Source organism: Doryrhamphus excisus, linkage group LG17 (assembly GCF_037039965.1).
Source record: "Doryrhamphus excisus strain RoL-2023G ecotype Guam linkage group LG17, RoL_Dexc_Guam_v1.1, whole genome shotgun sequence".
Taxonomy (NCBI): domain Eukaryota; kingdom Metazoa; phylum Chordata; class Actinopteri; order Syngnathiformes; family Syngnathidae; genus Doryrhamphus; species Doryrhamphus excisus.
In genome coordinates, this window is record NC_136373.1 from 16710664 (window position 1) to 16721646 (window position 10983).

The 10983-nt window shown below is 41.5% G+C and overlaps 1 protein-coding gene across 7 annotated transcripts in view; it reads right to left on the reverse strand.

Annotated features, from left to right (window-relative positions):
- alg2 (ALG2 alpha-1,3/1,6-mannosyltransferase) overlaps window positions 1-9755 on the reverse strand; it is a 97715-nt gene extending 87960 nt beyond the window's left edge. For 4 of the 7 annotated variants that reach the window (XR_013630100.1, XR_013630098.1, XR_013630099.1 and 1 more), the window contains exons 1-4: window positions 9062-9755; window positions 7786-7894; window positions 6484-6586; window positions 4118-4169 (exon numbers count right to left, since the gene is read on the reverse strand). The gene's annotated coding sequence lies outside the window, so the exon portion shown is untranslated. The remainder of the gene's footprint in view (window positions 1-4117; window positions 4170-6483; window positions 6587-7785; window positions 7895-9061) is intronic. The other 3 variants (XM_078797716.1, XM_078797717.1, XM_078797715.1) reach the window with 3 other exon arrangements.
- Between the last annotated feature and the right edge of the window lie 1228 nt (window positions 9756-10983).

Here is a 10983-nt window from a genome sequence, read left to right on the forward strand (position 1 = left end):
TTGGAAATACCAGTATTAAGTTACGTGTTATGTTTAGCGCTCAGCTGTTGTTTATCAAGTACTTGATTTACATTCATTCATTCATTTTCTACTGCTTATTCTCACGAGGGTCGCGGGGGTGCTGGAGCCTATCCCAGCTGTCTTCGGGCGAGAGGCGGGGTACACCCTGGCCTGGTGGTGGCCAGCCAATCACAGGGCACATATAAACAAACAACCATTCACACTCACATTCATACCTATGGACAATTTGGACAGTTTTTAGAATGTGGCAGGAAACCGGAGTACCCGGAGAAAACCCACGCATGCACGGGGAGAACATGCAAACTCCACACAGAGATGGCAGAGGGTGGGGAAAGACAAAATAAGAAGCCAAAAAGTTACCACTTCCACACAAAATAGGAGAACTCATTCATTCATTTTCTACCGCTTATCCTCATGAGGGTCGCGGGGGTGCTGGAGCCTATCCCAGCTGTCTTCTTAGGGCAAGAGGCAGGGTACACCCTGGACTGGTGGCCAGCCAATCACAGGGCACATATAGACAAACAACCATTCACACTCATAATTTGGAGTCGCTGCTTAACCTAGCATGTTTTTGGAATGTGGGAGGAAACCGGAATACCCGGAGAAATGGGAATGCACGGGAAGAACATGCGAGATGACCGTGGGTGGAATTGAACCCTGGTCTCCTATCTGCGAGGTCTGCGGACTGATACTGCATGGTGTGACTTATAGAATGTGTCCTCGTGAGCCACCCAACAGCAGAATTTTGAACAAGTTGTCCTAAGATGTTAGAGCATATAATCACAAATGTCTCCAACTTGTGAATGACAGAGTGGATCCTTGAATAGCATCTACAGTACTAGCCATCATACATTAGTCACACCTGCACAATTTAGTTACACCAGCCACAGAGATCAAATGAGGATGATATTGCTGCCGCTGTGTACATTTTTACACAGCGACGCGCATTATTCAGAGTACAGTAATCCCTTGTTTATCACAATTAACTGGATCCAAACCTGAACGTGATGAGTCAGTTTCCACGAAGTAGGATTCCTTGTAAATAAATACAATATTTTCATAATTAGAGCATAGAAAGCCTGTTTGTGACATTCAAAATATTTTTTTACATTATTAGTGTGGAACAGAATGTAAACCCTTCCAGTCCAGTTTTATTTAAAAAGAAAATATATATCTATATAAAACCTGTCCCGAGTTTAATTATAAAATATTAGATTGAAGATTGAATTTGATCTTTTCCTGTTTTTTATTTTTTATTTATCCCGAGTGGGATGCACGTTGGTCGAGTGGTTAGCACACAGACCTCACAGCCAGGAGATCAGGGTTCAATCCCACTCTCCCACATCTCTGTGTGGAGTTTGCATGTTCTCCCCGTGCATGCGTGGGTTTTCTCCGGGTACTCCGGTTTCCTCCCACATTCCAAAAAACATGCTAGGTTAATTAGCGACTCCAAATTGTCCATAGGTATGAATGTGAGTGTGAATGGTTGTTTGTCTATATGCGCCCTGTGATTGGCTGGCCACCAGTCCAGGGTGTAGGTCCCACCTCTCGCCCCGAAGACAGCTGGGATAGGCTCCATGAATGAATTTATCCCGGGTGCGTTCTTTCAGGGCATGCTCAGATATGACGTAACACGCAGATCAAGACGTTCTTCGGTTTTAAAAATGGAGGCGAGCAATCGGCACTGGACTGCTGCGGAAAAGTTTCTTTTGGATCCAAAATAAATTTCAAAACCGGATGAACGAAAAACAATACAGAATTATTATTCCAACAAGTGAAAGGAAAAACTCGGGGAATCCTGTATCACGTGATGTTGATGTTTACGTTTTACTGGGCATGCCCTATTGACTATTCTGTTTGATTATAGCGGTGCATGTAGATAAGAGATTGGAATATTCCTTTCCTTGGATACCATTGTTTTCGGAAAAGTCATTCGGAAAAAAAACAAACTCCTGCCTAAACCGTCCGGTTTCTAAACATCTACATGAATTCCATCCAAACATCAAATTGATATGGAAAACGTTTACGATCTTTAGCAGCCCTCCACAATGCAAATGAATCTACATCATGGAAGAAATTGTGTGCGGTGGAGGTACTAAAATTCAACGCACCCATAAACGCGTGGACATGCACATGTATGCAAAAAATGGGCGGGTCGGTTCTCACACTGTTGCACAACCTTCAAAAGAAGAGAATCACGCGGTTAAATTTTACTGCAGCGTAATCATAAACAAATGCGATAAATCTGCCAACAAGCAAGCGTAGGGGGGGAAAACACTGTGGAACATTGGGAGCGCCGCTTTGCCGTGTGGAAATGCACACTGGAGAGGAAAGCGTAAAAACACGTGATAACATCTACTAATGGCCCGGAGTGGTATACTGTGCGTCCGCCTGTGTCATGGCTCATGGAAACACTTCTGGACGCTTTCTCCTGTCTTTGGGCACTGGGGTGATAAGGCAGGGATGGCTTGCGTTACTCCACTCGGACACTCCCGGGTGGGGGAATCCCCCTGGGGTGTGTGCGTCCACGGAAAAGGAAGAATGCCACTATTGAGCGCCGTGCCACCGTGCCCGGCAATCCCCTCCCCCCGCACGTCCTCCCCTTCCTTGTACTCTGACGTACAGTCGGAGCAGATTTGGTGACAGTGAGATAAAAGCCTTCCTCTGTTTCCTCTCCGCTCTCCGGTGTCACCGGCGCGCTGAGTGCTGCCGCTTTGGCCCCCCCGTCCGCATAGAGGCCTCATTCAAAGTGACACAATCACTTTTCACTTCTGCTCTGCGATAAACCAGAGTTCACTGCGTGGCGGTGCAATGTGTCCGTGGTTAAGCTGCCAAGACGCTGGAACGGCGACGCCGCTCACAAACTCACTCTTGGTCCCCAGGAAGGAACGGCCTGGGACATAAATCGGACAAGACTGAAAATATGTTGGCACAAAACGCTTCCAAAAAAGCTGGGACGCAACCCAGATTTGGATCAGCACCAAACTGTACACCCTCATAAATATGGGGGGGGACAAAGGGGGCCACAAAGTCAACTCAGTATCAAAGACGTATGCCACCTGTGTGTAAGAATATTCCGTAATGTTCAAGTTCCCTGAAAAGGAATTGTCTGACAAATACACACCAAATGGGCAGCTGAATGGTTAGCACTCAGGCCTCACAGCTAGGAAACCCGAGTTCAATTCCACCCTCGGACATCTCATTGTGGAGTTTGCATGTTCTCCCCGTGCATGCTTGGGTTTTCTCCGGTTTCCTCCCACATTCCAAAATCATGCTAGGTTAATTAGCGACTCCAAATTGTCCATAGGTATGAATGTGAGTGTGAATGGTTGTTTGTCTATATGTGCCCTGTGATTGGCTGGCCACCAGTCCAGGGTGTAGGTCCTGCCTCTCGCTCCGAAGGCAGCTGGGATAGGCTCCAGCACCACCCGCCACCCTCGTGAGGATAAGCGGTAGAAAAAATTAATGAATGAATGAGTTCTCCTCCTATTTTGTGTGGAAGTGGTAACTTTTTGGCTTCTTATTTTGTCTTTCCCCACCCTTGGTTATCTCTGTGTGGAGTTTGCATGTTCTCCCCGTGCATGCGTGGGTTTTTTTTCCAGGTACTCGGGTTTCCTCCCACATTCCAAAAACATGCTAGGTTAATTAGCGACTCCAAATTGTCCATAGGTATGAATGTGAGTGTGAATGGTTGTTTGTCTATATGTGCCCTGTGATTAGCTGGCCACCACCAGTCCAGGGTGTACCCTGCCTCTCGCCCCAAGACAGCTGGGATAGGCTCCAGCACCCCCCGCGACCCTGGTGAGGATAAGCGGTAGAAAAGGAATGAATGAATGTAAATCATAACACATAACTTAAAACTGGTATTTCCAAATATCCGCAAAGCATGCTGGGTAGTCCAGCTGCAACAACAACTATGAACAATAAAACACATAGTGTATTAAGACATAAAAATAATAATAAATAATAATATTTACGCCAATTTATTATACAACCAACACGATTTTGGAATAGCTAGCATCCCCTGTCTAGATTTGTCTCTAAACCATCTAAAAAGCAAACATTACCTGATAACGACAATCAAACTTGAACTCACCATTCAGCTCTCTGATCGCCCTACGTGGAGCCCAGTCCAGGTGACCTCTGACCTGTAGCAAAAACAAAAAATATCAGTAAAAATCAGTAAAATTGCAGTAAATATTCATTCATTCATTTTCTACTGCTTTTCCTCACGGGGGTGCTGGAGCCTATCCCAGCTGTCTTTGGGCGAGAGGCGGGGTGCACCCTGGACTGGTGGCCAGCCAATCACAGGGCACATATAGACAAACAACCATTCACACTCACATTCATACCTATGGACAATTTGGAGTCGCTAATTAACCTAGCATGTTTTTGGAATGTGGGAGGAAACCGAAGTACCCGGAGAAAACCCACACATGCACGGGGAGAACATGCAAACTCCACACAGAGATGGACGAGGGTGGAATCGAACCCTGGTCTCCTAGCTGTGAGGTATGCGCGCTAACCACTCGACCACCGTGCCGCCCTAAATATATTGCAATTTATTACCCCAAGGTGTTGAAACCAATATACAGAGTTAATTGTCATTTAATTGTGATTAATTATTATGATCCCAGGCTTATGATCCCACATCTTGCAACGTCGTAATCTTGTGACACCCCTAGGCGTAACTGTGTTTGGATAGAACTACAGAGTCAACCACTGACATCATAGACGGGGAACGGAGCTGGGGGAAAAATGGCTTTCGGCTCAGTCTGCTCACAAGGACGTTTTGTAAAAAGACGCACACTGTATTCCATGCTCAGCGGGAAATGGATGCAAACCAGGGTCAAATTTTCGACGAGACAAAAAATATGCTAACAGATATCTTATGAAAAACAAGCTGAAGTATCACTTAAAACAACAAATACTTGATTCGGTATCCGAAAGACGCTTTTTGGCTTGGATCTTCTACTCAGTGGCAGGGTCATCCCTGACCACATTCCGATATTACTCAACAAGCACAGATGGATTCCACTTTTCCCTGATATCTTTTCTCCGTAGCTTCAATCTCCCGATGGAATCGTTCCCCCGTGCTCATCACTTACTTCCACAGTTCCACGGAAAAGGAATCCAAACGGGAATGCAAAAAGTGTATCTTCAGTGACATATTGCAGCCAAGGACTTTGAGAACTTAAGGTTTGCCACCAGCTGCTTATAATTATGCAAAAGTTTGTGAAATTTCTCTACCTGGAAGCATTTTGTCCGCTTCCAAGAGAGAGATTGCCTGAAATAAAAACAAAAGGGAAGAATCTCAGGGAAGAATACATTTGAAACACTTATATTGCTAGGACTACGTTATGCTAGCCATAGCATTTCAGTATGTGGAATCAAACTATGGAATGGATTGAGTAAGGAAATCAAACGATGCACAACGATGCGCCAATTCAAGAAACAATACAAGCAGTTGATGTTTGCTAAATACAAGGATGAAGAGTCTTGAAACCAGTCATGAAGTACTACATATATATATCACTATATTGATACTTACTATGGTACACATTCTGTCATTGGATGCTCATATCAACTTGTACTTCGGTATGAGGTGCATTATTTAAAAAAAAAAAACAAAAAAAACTTAAAACTGTATTATGGAAAGCAGGAAGTGAACAAATTTTTTCTGTAAAAAAAACAGATATAAAAAAAACACCAATGTTATGGTATTGTTTCAGTGAGATTAAAATGTTCAAATGAAATAAAACCATTACCATTACCAAAACATTTGATGTCAGAACTCTAGACGTATGAAAACCAATGTATTGGAATGTGAAGACAGGCTTTCCGATAGAACTGCTTACTTCTGGATGCACTGTACGTTCTGATAAACGACCGTTTTTGCCTTATTTTGAACCCAATATACTGTATCTTGGAAAGTATAGGAAATCTGTACGTCTGAACCAAGAAAAAAAAAAAGTCACTACTTTTGCTTCGGAAGAATTTTGCTCGTAGACTCGTGTTATTAATAACTGCCACATTTCACTATCTGAATCAACACATCGTCTGGAAATAAGCCACAAGGTTTCAGTTATGTTTATGTTTATAGCGTATTGTACTATGACTGTCTTTCTCGTCTGTGAACTTCCTGACTTTCAATGTTAATAAGCCGCACGTTCGATTCTATTTTAAGAACTCGGTCATAATCTCTTTTTACTCACAGGTCTGGCGGAATAAAGAATCGGGCTAATCTGGATTACGTATAAACGTCACCGTTATGATGAGGTCACCGACGGGCCAAACGGGACTCCAGGTGAAAGGCACAAACAATCGAGTGAAGGCAAAACTGCTCCGTCGACACATTTTATGTGACCGTGATGGAGAATGAAGTGATGCGGGGTCAACATTCGCAACCCTCCATACAGTGTCCCTTTCACAAAATAAAGAATTCCTTTTATGAGGACTTGCCTTGGGTGACCCGGAAAATTCTTTAGACTCTTCAGGGAAGCAGAACAGCACAGGATCAGCCGAAGAAGAACATGTGACTTATGCCTATAGGACATGTTTTGGCCTACAAAACACAAGATGGAGTTAATGCCATATCAATATTCAGAAAATGACATAGTTGGACAGACTTATGGGCATAATAAGTACATAAATTGGAATCAATTGCATTGTATAAAGCAGGGGTCTCAAACATGCGGCCCACGGGCCAAATGTGGCCCGCAGGACACTAGTTTGGGGCCCCCGCCTTGATACGAAAGTTTAACATTAGTGCGTCCCGCGCAAGTTTGATATGGATGCTGTATGGTATCATGTACCCAGAAAAAATTATTACGTTTGATTCATGTTCATGTTAAAGGTTAAATCACTGTTAATAGTTATCCTCCCGATCCGTGTGGAAGTGGTAAGCTTTTGGCTATTTCAGTTTAAAGGAAATAACTTGAAGGCTACCGTTTAGGTGACTAGCTCTCTAGTTTGCGAGTTAGCATGTGTCTCAAGACCCTGCAGTTGCGCAATATGTTGTAAATCAGGGTTCTCAAACACGTGGCCCGCAGGACACTAGTTTGAGGCCCCCCGCCTTGATACGAAAGTTTAATGTTAGTGCGGCCCCGCGCAAGTTTGATATGGATGCTGTATGGTATCATGTACCCAGAAAAAATTATTACGTTTGATTAATGTTCATGTTAAAGGTTAAATAACTGTTAATAGTTATCCTCCCTATCCGTGTGGAAGTGGTAAGTTTTTGGCTATTTAAGTTTAAAGGAAATAACTTGAAGGCTACCGTTTAGGTTGCTAGCTCTCTAGTTTGCGAGTTAGCATGTGTCTCAAGACCCTGCAGTTGCACAATATGTTGTAAATAAAAAAAAATATAAATGTGACTATAGTTGTGTTTTGTCATGTCTACAGGGCAATGATTTGTTAATTTTAATCTGAAAAAAATTAATTTATCTACCCACCAACTATATGTGGTTTCTTTTTTTGCCGTTTTATTATTATTATTATATTTATTTATTTATTACTAATTGATTGATTTTCTTTATTCCTGATTTGTTTATTTATTTTTTATCTTATTTTGTGTAGAAAAATAAAAAGTAAGATATTTGACCGGTGAACGAGCAATACTTTGAGTACTTTTCTAAAATTTGTTCAGGCAAATATCAGCATTTGCAGCATGGAGATGACACATTGGCGTTAATTTGCATTTTCCCCCTCGTACACAGGTCTGTATTAATCATTGCCTTGGGTTTGGAATGTTTTTATGCTTACCCGTCTTGTTGTATGTCATTTAGGGATGCTCCGATCGGGGGGTTTTGTGCCGCCGATTCCGATGAGTGAAGTCGGCCGATACCACTCATGTGGATTCATGATCATTTTTCTATTTATGATGAGTGGAAAAGTCAATGTTACGCTATATTAAGCAGCAGTGGTGGTTGCCGGTCATTTAAGGAAAGGAAGCTTGTTTTTTTTCCAGCCTCCATCATAAATGTGTTTATTTGTTCATATATATATATATATATATATATGTGTAAATTCAATTATATCCCATAATGTGCAGCTTGCTAGCCGATGAAGCTGCTGCCCGAGGCAACTTATCGAGGGGAGTAAGTTAGCAGGAAGTTTACATTAGTTTACACGGACATGTATGTAAATTAATCTTCCATAATACGTGCAATATTAAGGCTTTAAGTGCAATATATTAAGTTGTAAGTGAAGTATTTCTATAATATTAACTCACTAGCAAGATCTCATAGTGTATAGACCGTTCATCTTATTTCATATTATCTGCAAATTGTATTTGTATATAACTTGTTGATTTGTAAATACTTGGGTTGTTTATTTTTTATATTGTGTATTTTGTACTGCTTAACTGATTCTGTACTGTATTGCTGCTGTGCAATGCAAATTTCCCCACTGAAGGACGAATAAAGACATATTTTTATCTTATCTTTTCTTAGTAACAAGATCAGGTACTAGCAAAAGTACACAATCAACACTTTTCCTCCTTTTGAGCTACTTTGATACACCCAAATTCCCTCCATGAAAACCACGGGAGACTCGGAATTGGGTCAGGATGTGAGAATAAATTTTAAGTTAAATTTTAATAAAACCGAGGACTTGTTTTACATGGATGTTTCTTTTCCAAAACTACCCATCCATCATTTAAGTTATGAGTTTTGCGTGCTCTCATGTTTTAAACATTATGAGTAACTTCTGTTTACATTTGTATGCCTGTTTTTTTAAGTTACTTAAAACATTGCCTGTACAATTTCAAAGTTTTGGCTTATGTTATGGTGGTTTACACTGGATACTACAGCATTTCTATGCAGTTATTTGGGATAAATGCAAATAATAATGTTAGTGTAGAGTGATGCTATAACGCTGAATGTCGTTTAATTGCTTTATATTGGACTTATTAGCAATGTACTTAATAACGCCTGTTTATTTTGCCTCTCGCTTGACTACACCGCTTCTCTACCCGAGTCCTGACTACTTTTTAGCGGCTACGGGTGCTGTGGTTTGAGGCTGGTGCTCTTTCACAAACCTGCCGTGTGTGTCTGCCTGGCGAACCCGAGTTCCCAACACTTATCGCCGGGCATAGCGAAGGTTCTTCCGTTCTCCCACGGTTAGCTGCTATACGCATTATGTTAGCTAATAGTTGTTGTGTTTACTGTGTGTGTGTGATGGCGGGAGCGTCGCATCAGCTGACTGTCGAAGCCGAGCGCGTGCTCGCTTTTGGAGCTACTTAAAGCGGTATCCCGTATCAGGTTTGGGTCGAATAAAAAAAAACGGGGACACGCTGTATGGCTAAAAATACCTGTCTACGACTATATTTGGCTTGGCTGGATCACAATTGCTGCCGCTGAAATAGTAGGGCCCGCCCCGGTACAATGAATGGACTCCCTTTCAACCTCCAGCCTCCGTCTGCCAGCTGCTAAAATTAGCAACAAAGCTTGCGTCAATCACGAGCCTCAGTGCGTCAAGGCTGTCCCCTCCCACCAGTGCTCGTCATTGGCCAGAATTAGGACGTTGTCAAAAAATTACGCGCCTCGTGATTGGCTGCTGTTTTTTTTCTCTTTTTTTTTTTTTTTGCTACAGGGGAAACATTTAATTTTGTGGTTGTCGTGTACGTTCAACGAAATGTTACAGTTTATAAAGGATTGGTTGTAGCACATATTGTCAGAACTTCACTATTGTTCTTTATGTACGTCATCAGTGCAAAGTTCAGCCAATACTTCACATTTTTTGATGCCATTATGAATAAAGTCAGGAATGAATACAGTAGAAGTTTAAGTGAACCAACTGCATACCAAATTAACAAGCTTTCTCAGTCAGCATAACGAGTACAAAAGCAAGAAACTTCAATTAATTTCTCTTGGAGATGTATAAAATATCAATCATGATGGCAGCAGCTTCTTAAAATATGGTTTTGGTCGCTTCCATGCTATTGTAACAGTAACACCACCCAGTGCAGCTCTTAAGGCTCTGGGGAATGAGGTTTACACAACATCCTAAAAAACACTGGGCATAGATCCTCTATGTAACAGGAGCACTCGTCAAAGATCCTCTATGTGTCAGCAGCATTCTGCAGTTATGAAGTAAAAAAAAAAAAAAAAAGATCCTTTGTATGACAAGAGTGCTCTTGTGGTTTTGAGCTCTTGTCAGTCGCTCCCAAATTTGGAATTAAACTCGCAAGCCGGTCTGATGACTGGGAGAAAATGAAAGTTTCGGAATGGTCAAACCACAGTCTAGACCGAAATGCAACTGAAAACGTGTGCGCTGACCTCCAAGCCAATTGTATTGACGCCATTTATTTGACGTTATTTATTTTGTGCCAATTCACAACAGAAACAAGCTGACATTTGTGGCGCCCCCTGTAGGTTGTGTTCAAAAATGCTTTGGAAGACATGCTAGCAACACATGTAATACAGATCACATCAATGTTTTAGAGATAAATGTTTAATAGCTTATGGACAATGGCGTTTTGCGTGTTTTATAAACCAGCCAAAGTAATTTGTTTCATTGAAATGCGAATAAAATGGGTCACTAAAACTTTTACATTGATTTATCCTTGCTAGCTAGCCTTTTTAGCCCAGCTAAACGTTACGTCGCTTGTCTATGACGTCATCAGACAGTGATTCAACAATTCAAAATAAATATAAATTCCGAATGTAAGGCATCACCATTTAAGGTTATTTTTAATTTTGCTGAATACTTGACTTGTTTTCTGCGTTTAAAACTATAAAAAATACGTATTGTATTAACAGTTTTGGCATTCTGGAACAGTTTAATTGGATTTACATTATTTCTTATGGGAAAATTTGATACGGTTAAAGTCCGTTTTTGTTAGAGTAGGACTTACATTCTATATACTACAGTTTTCGGTCTGATTTGAAAATGGGAATTTTCTATCACCTAACGTTTTAAAGATGTTTTTTTTCAAGTTTTTAGCGGATTCATTCAAAT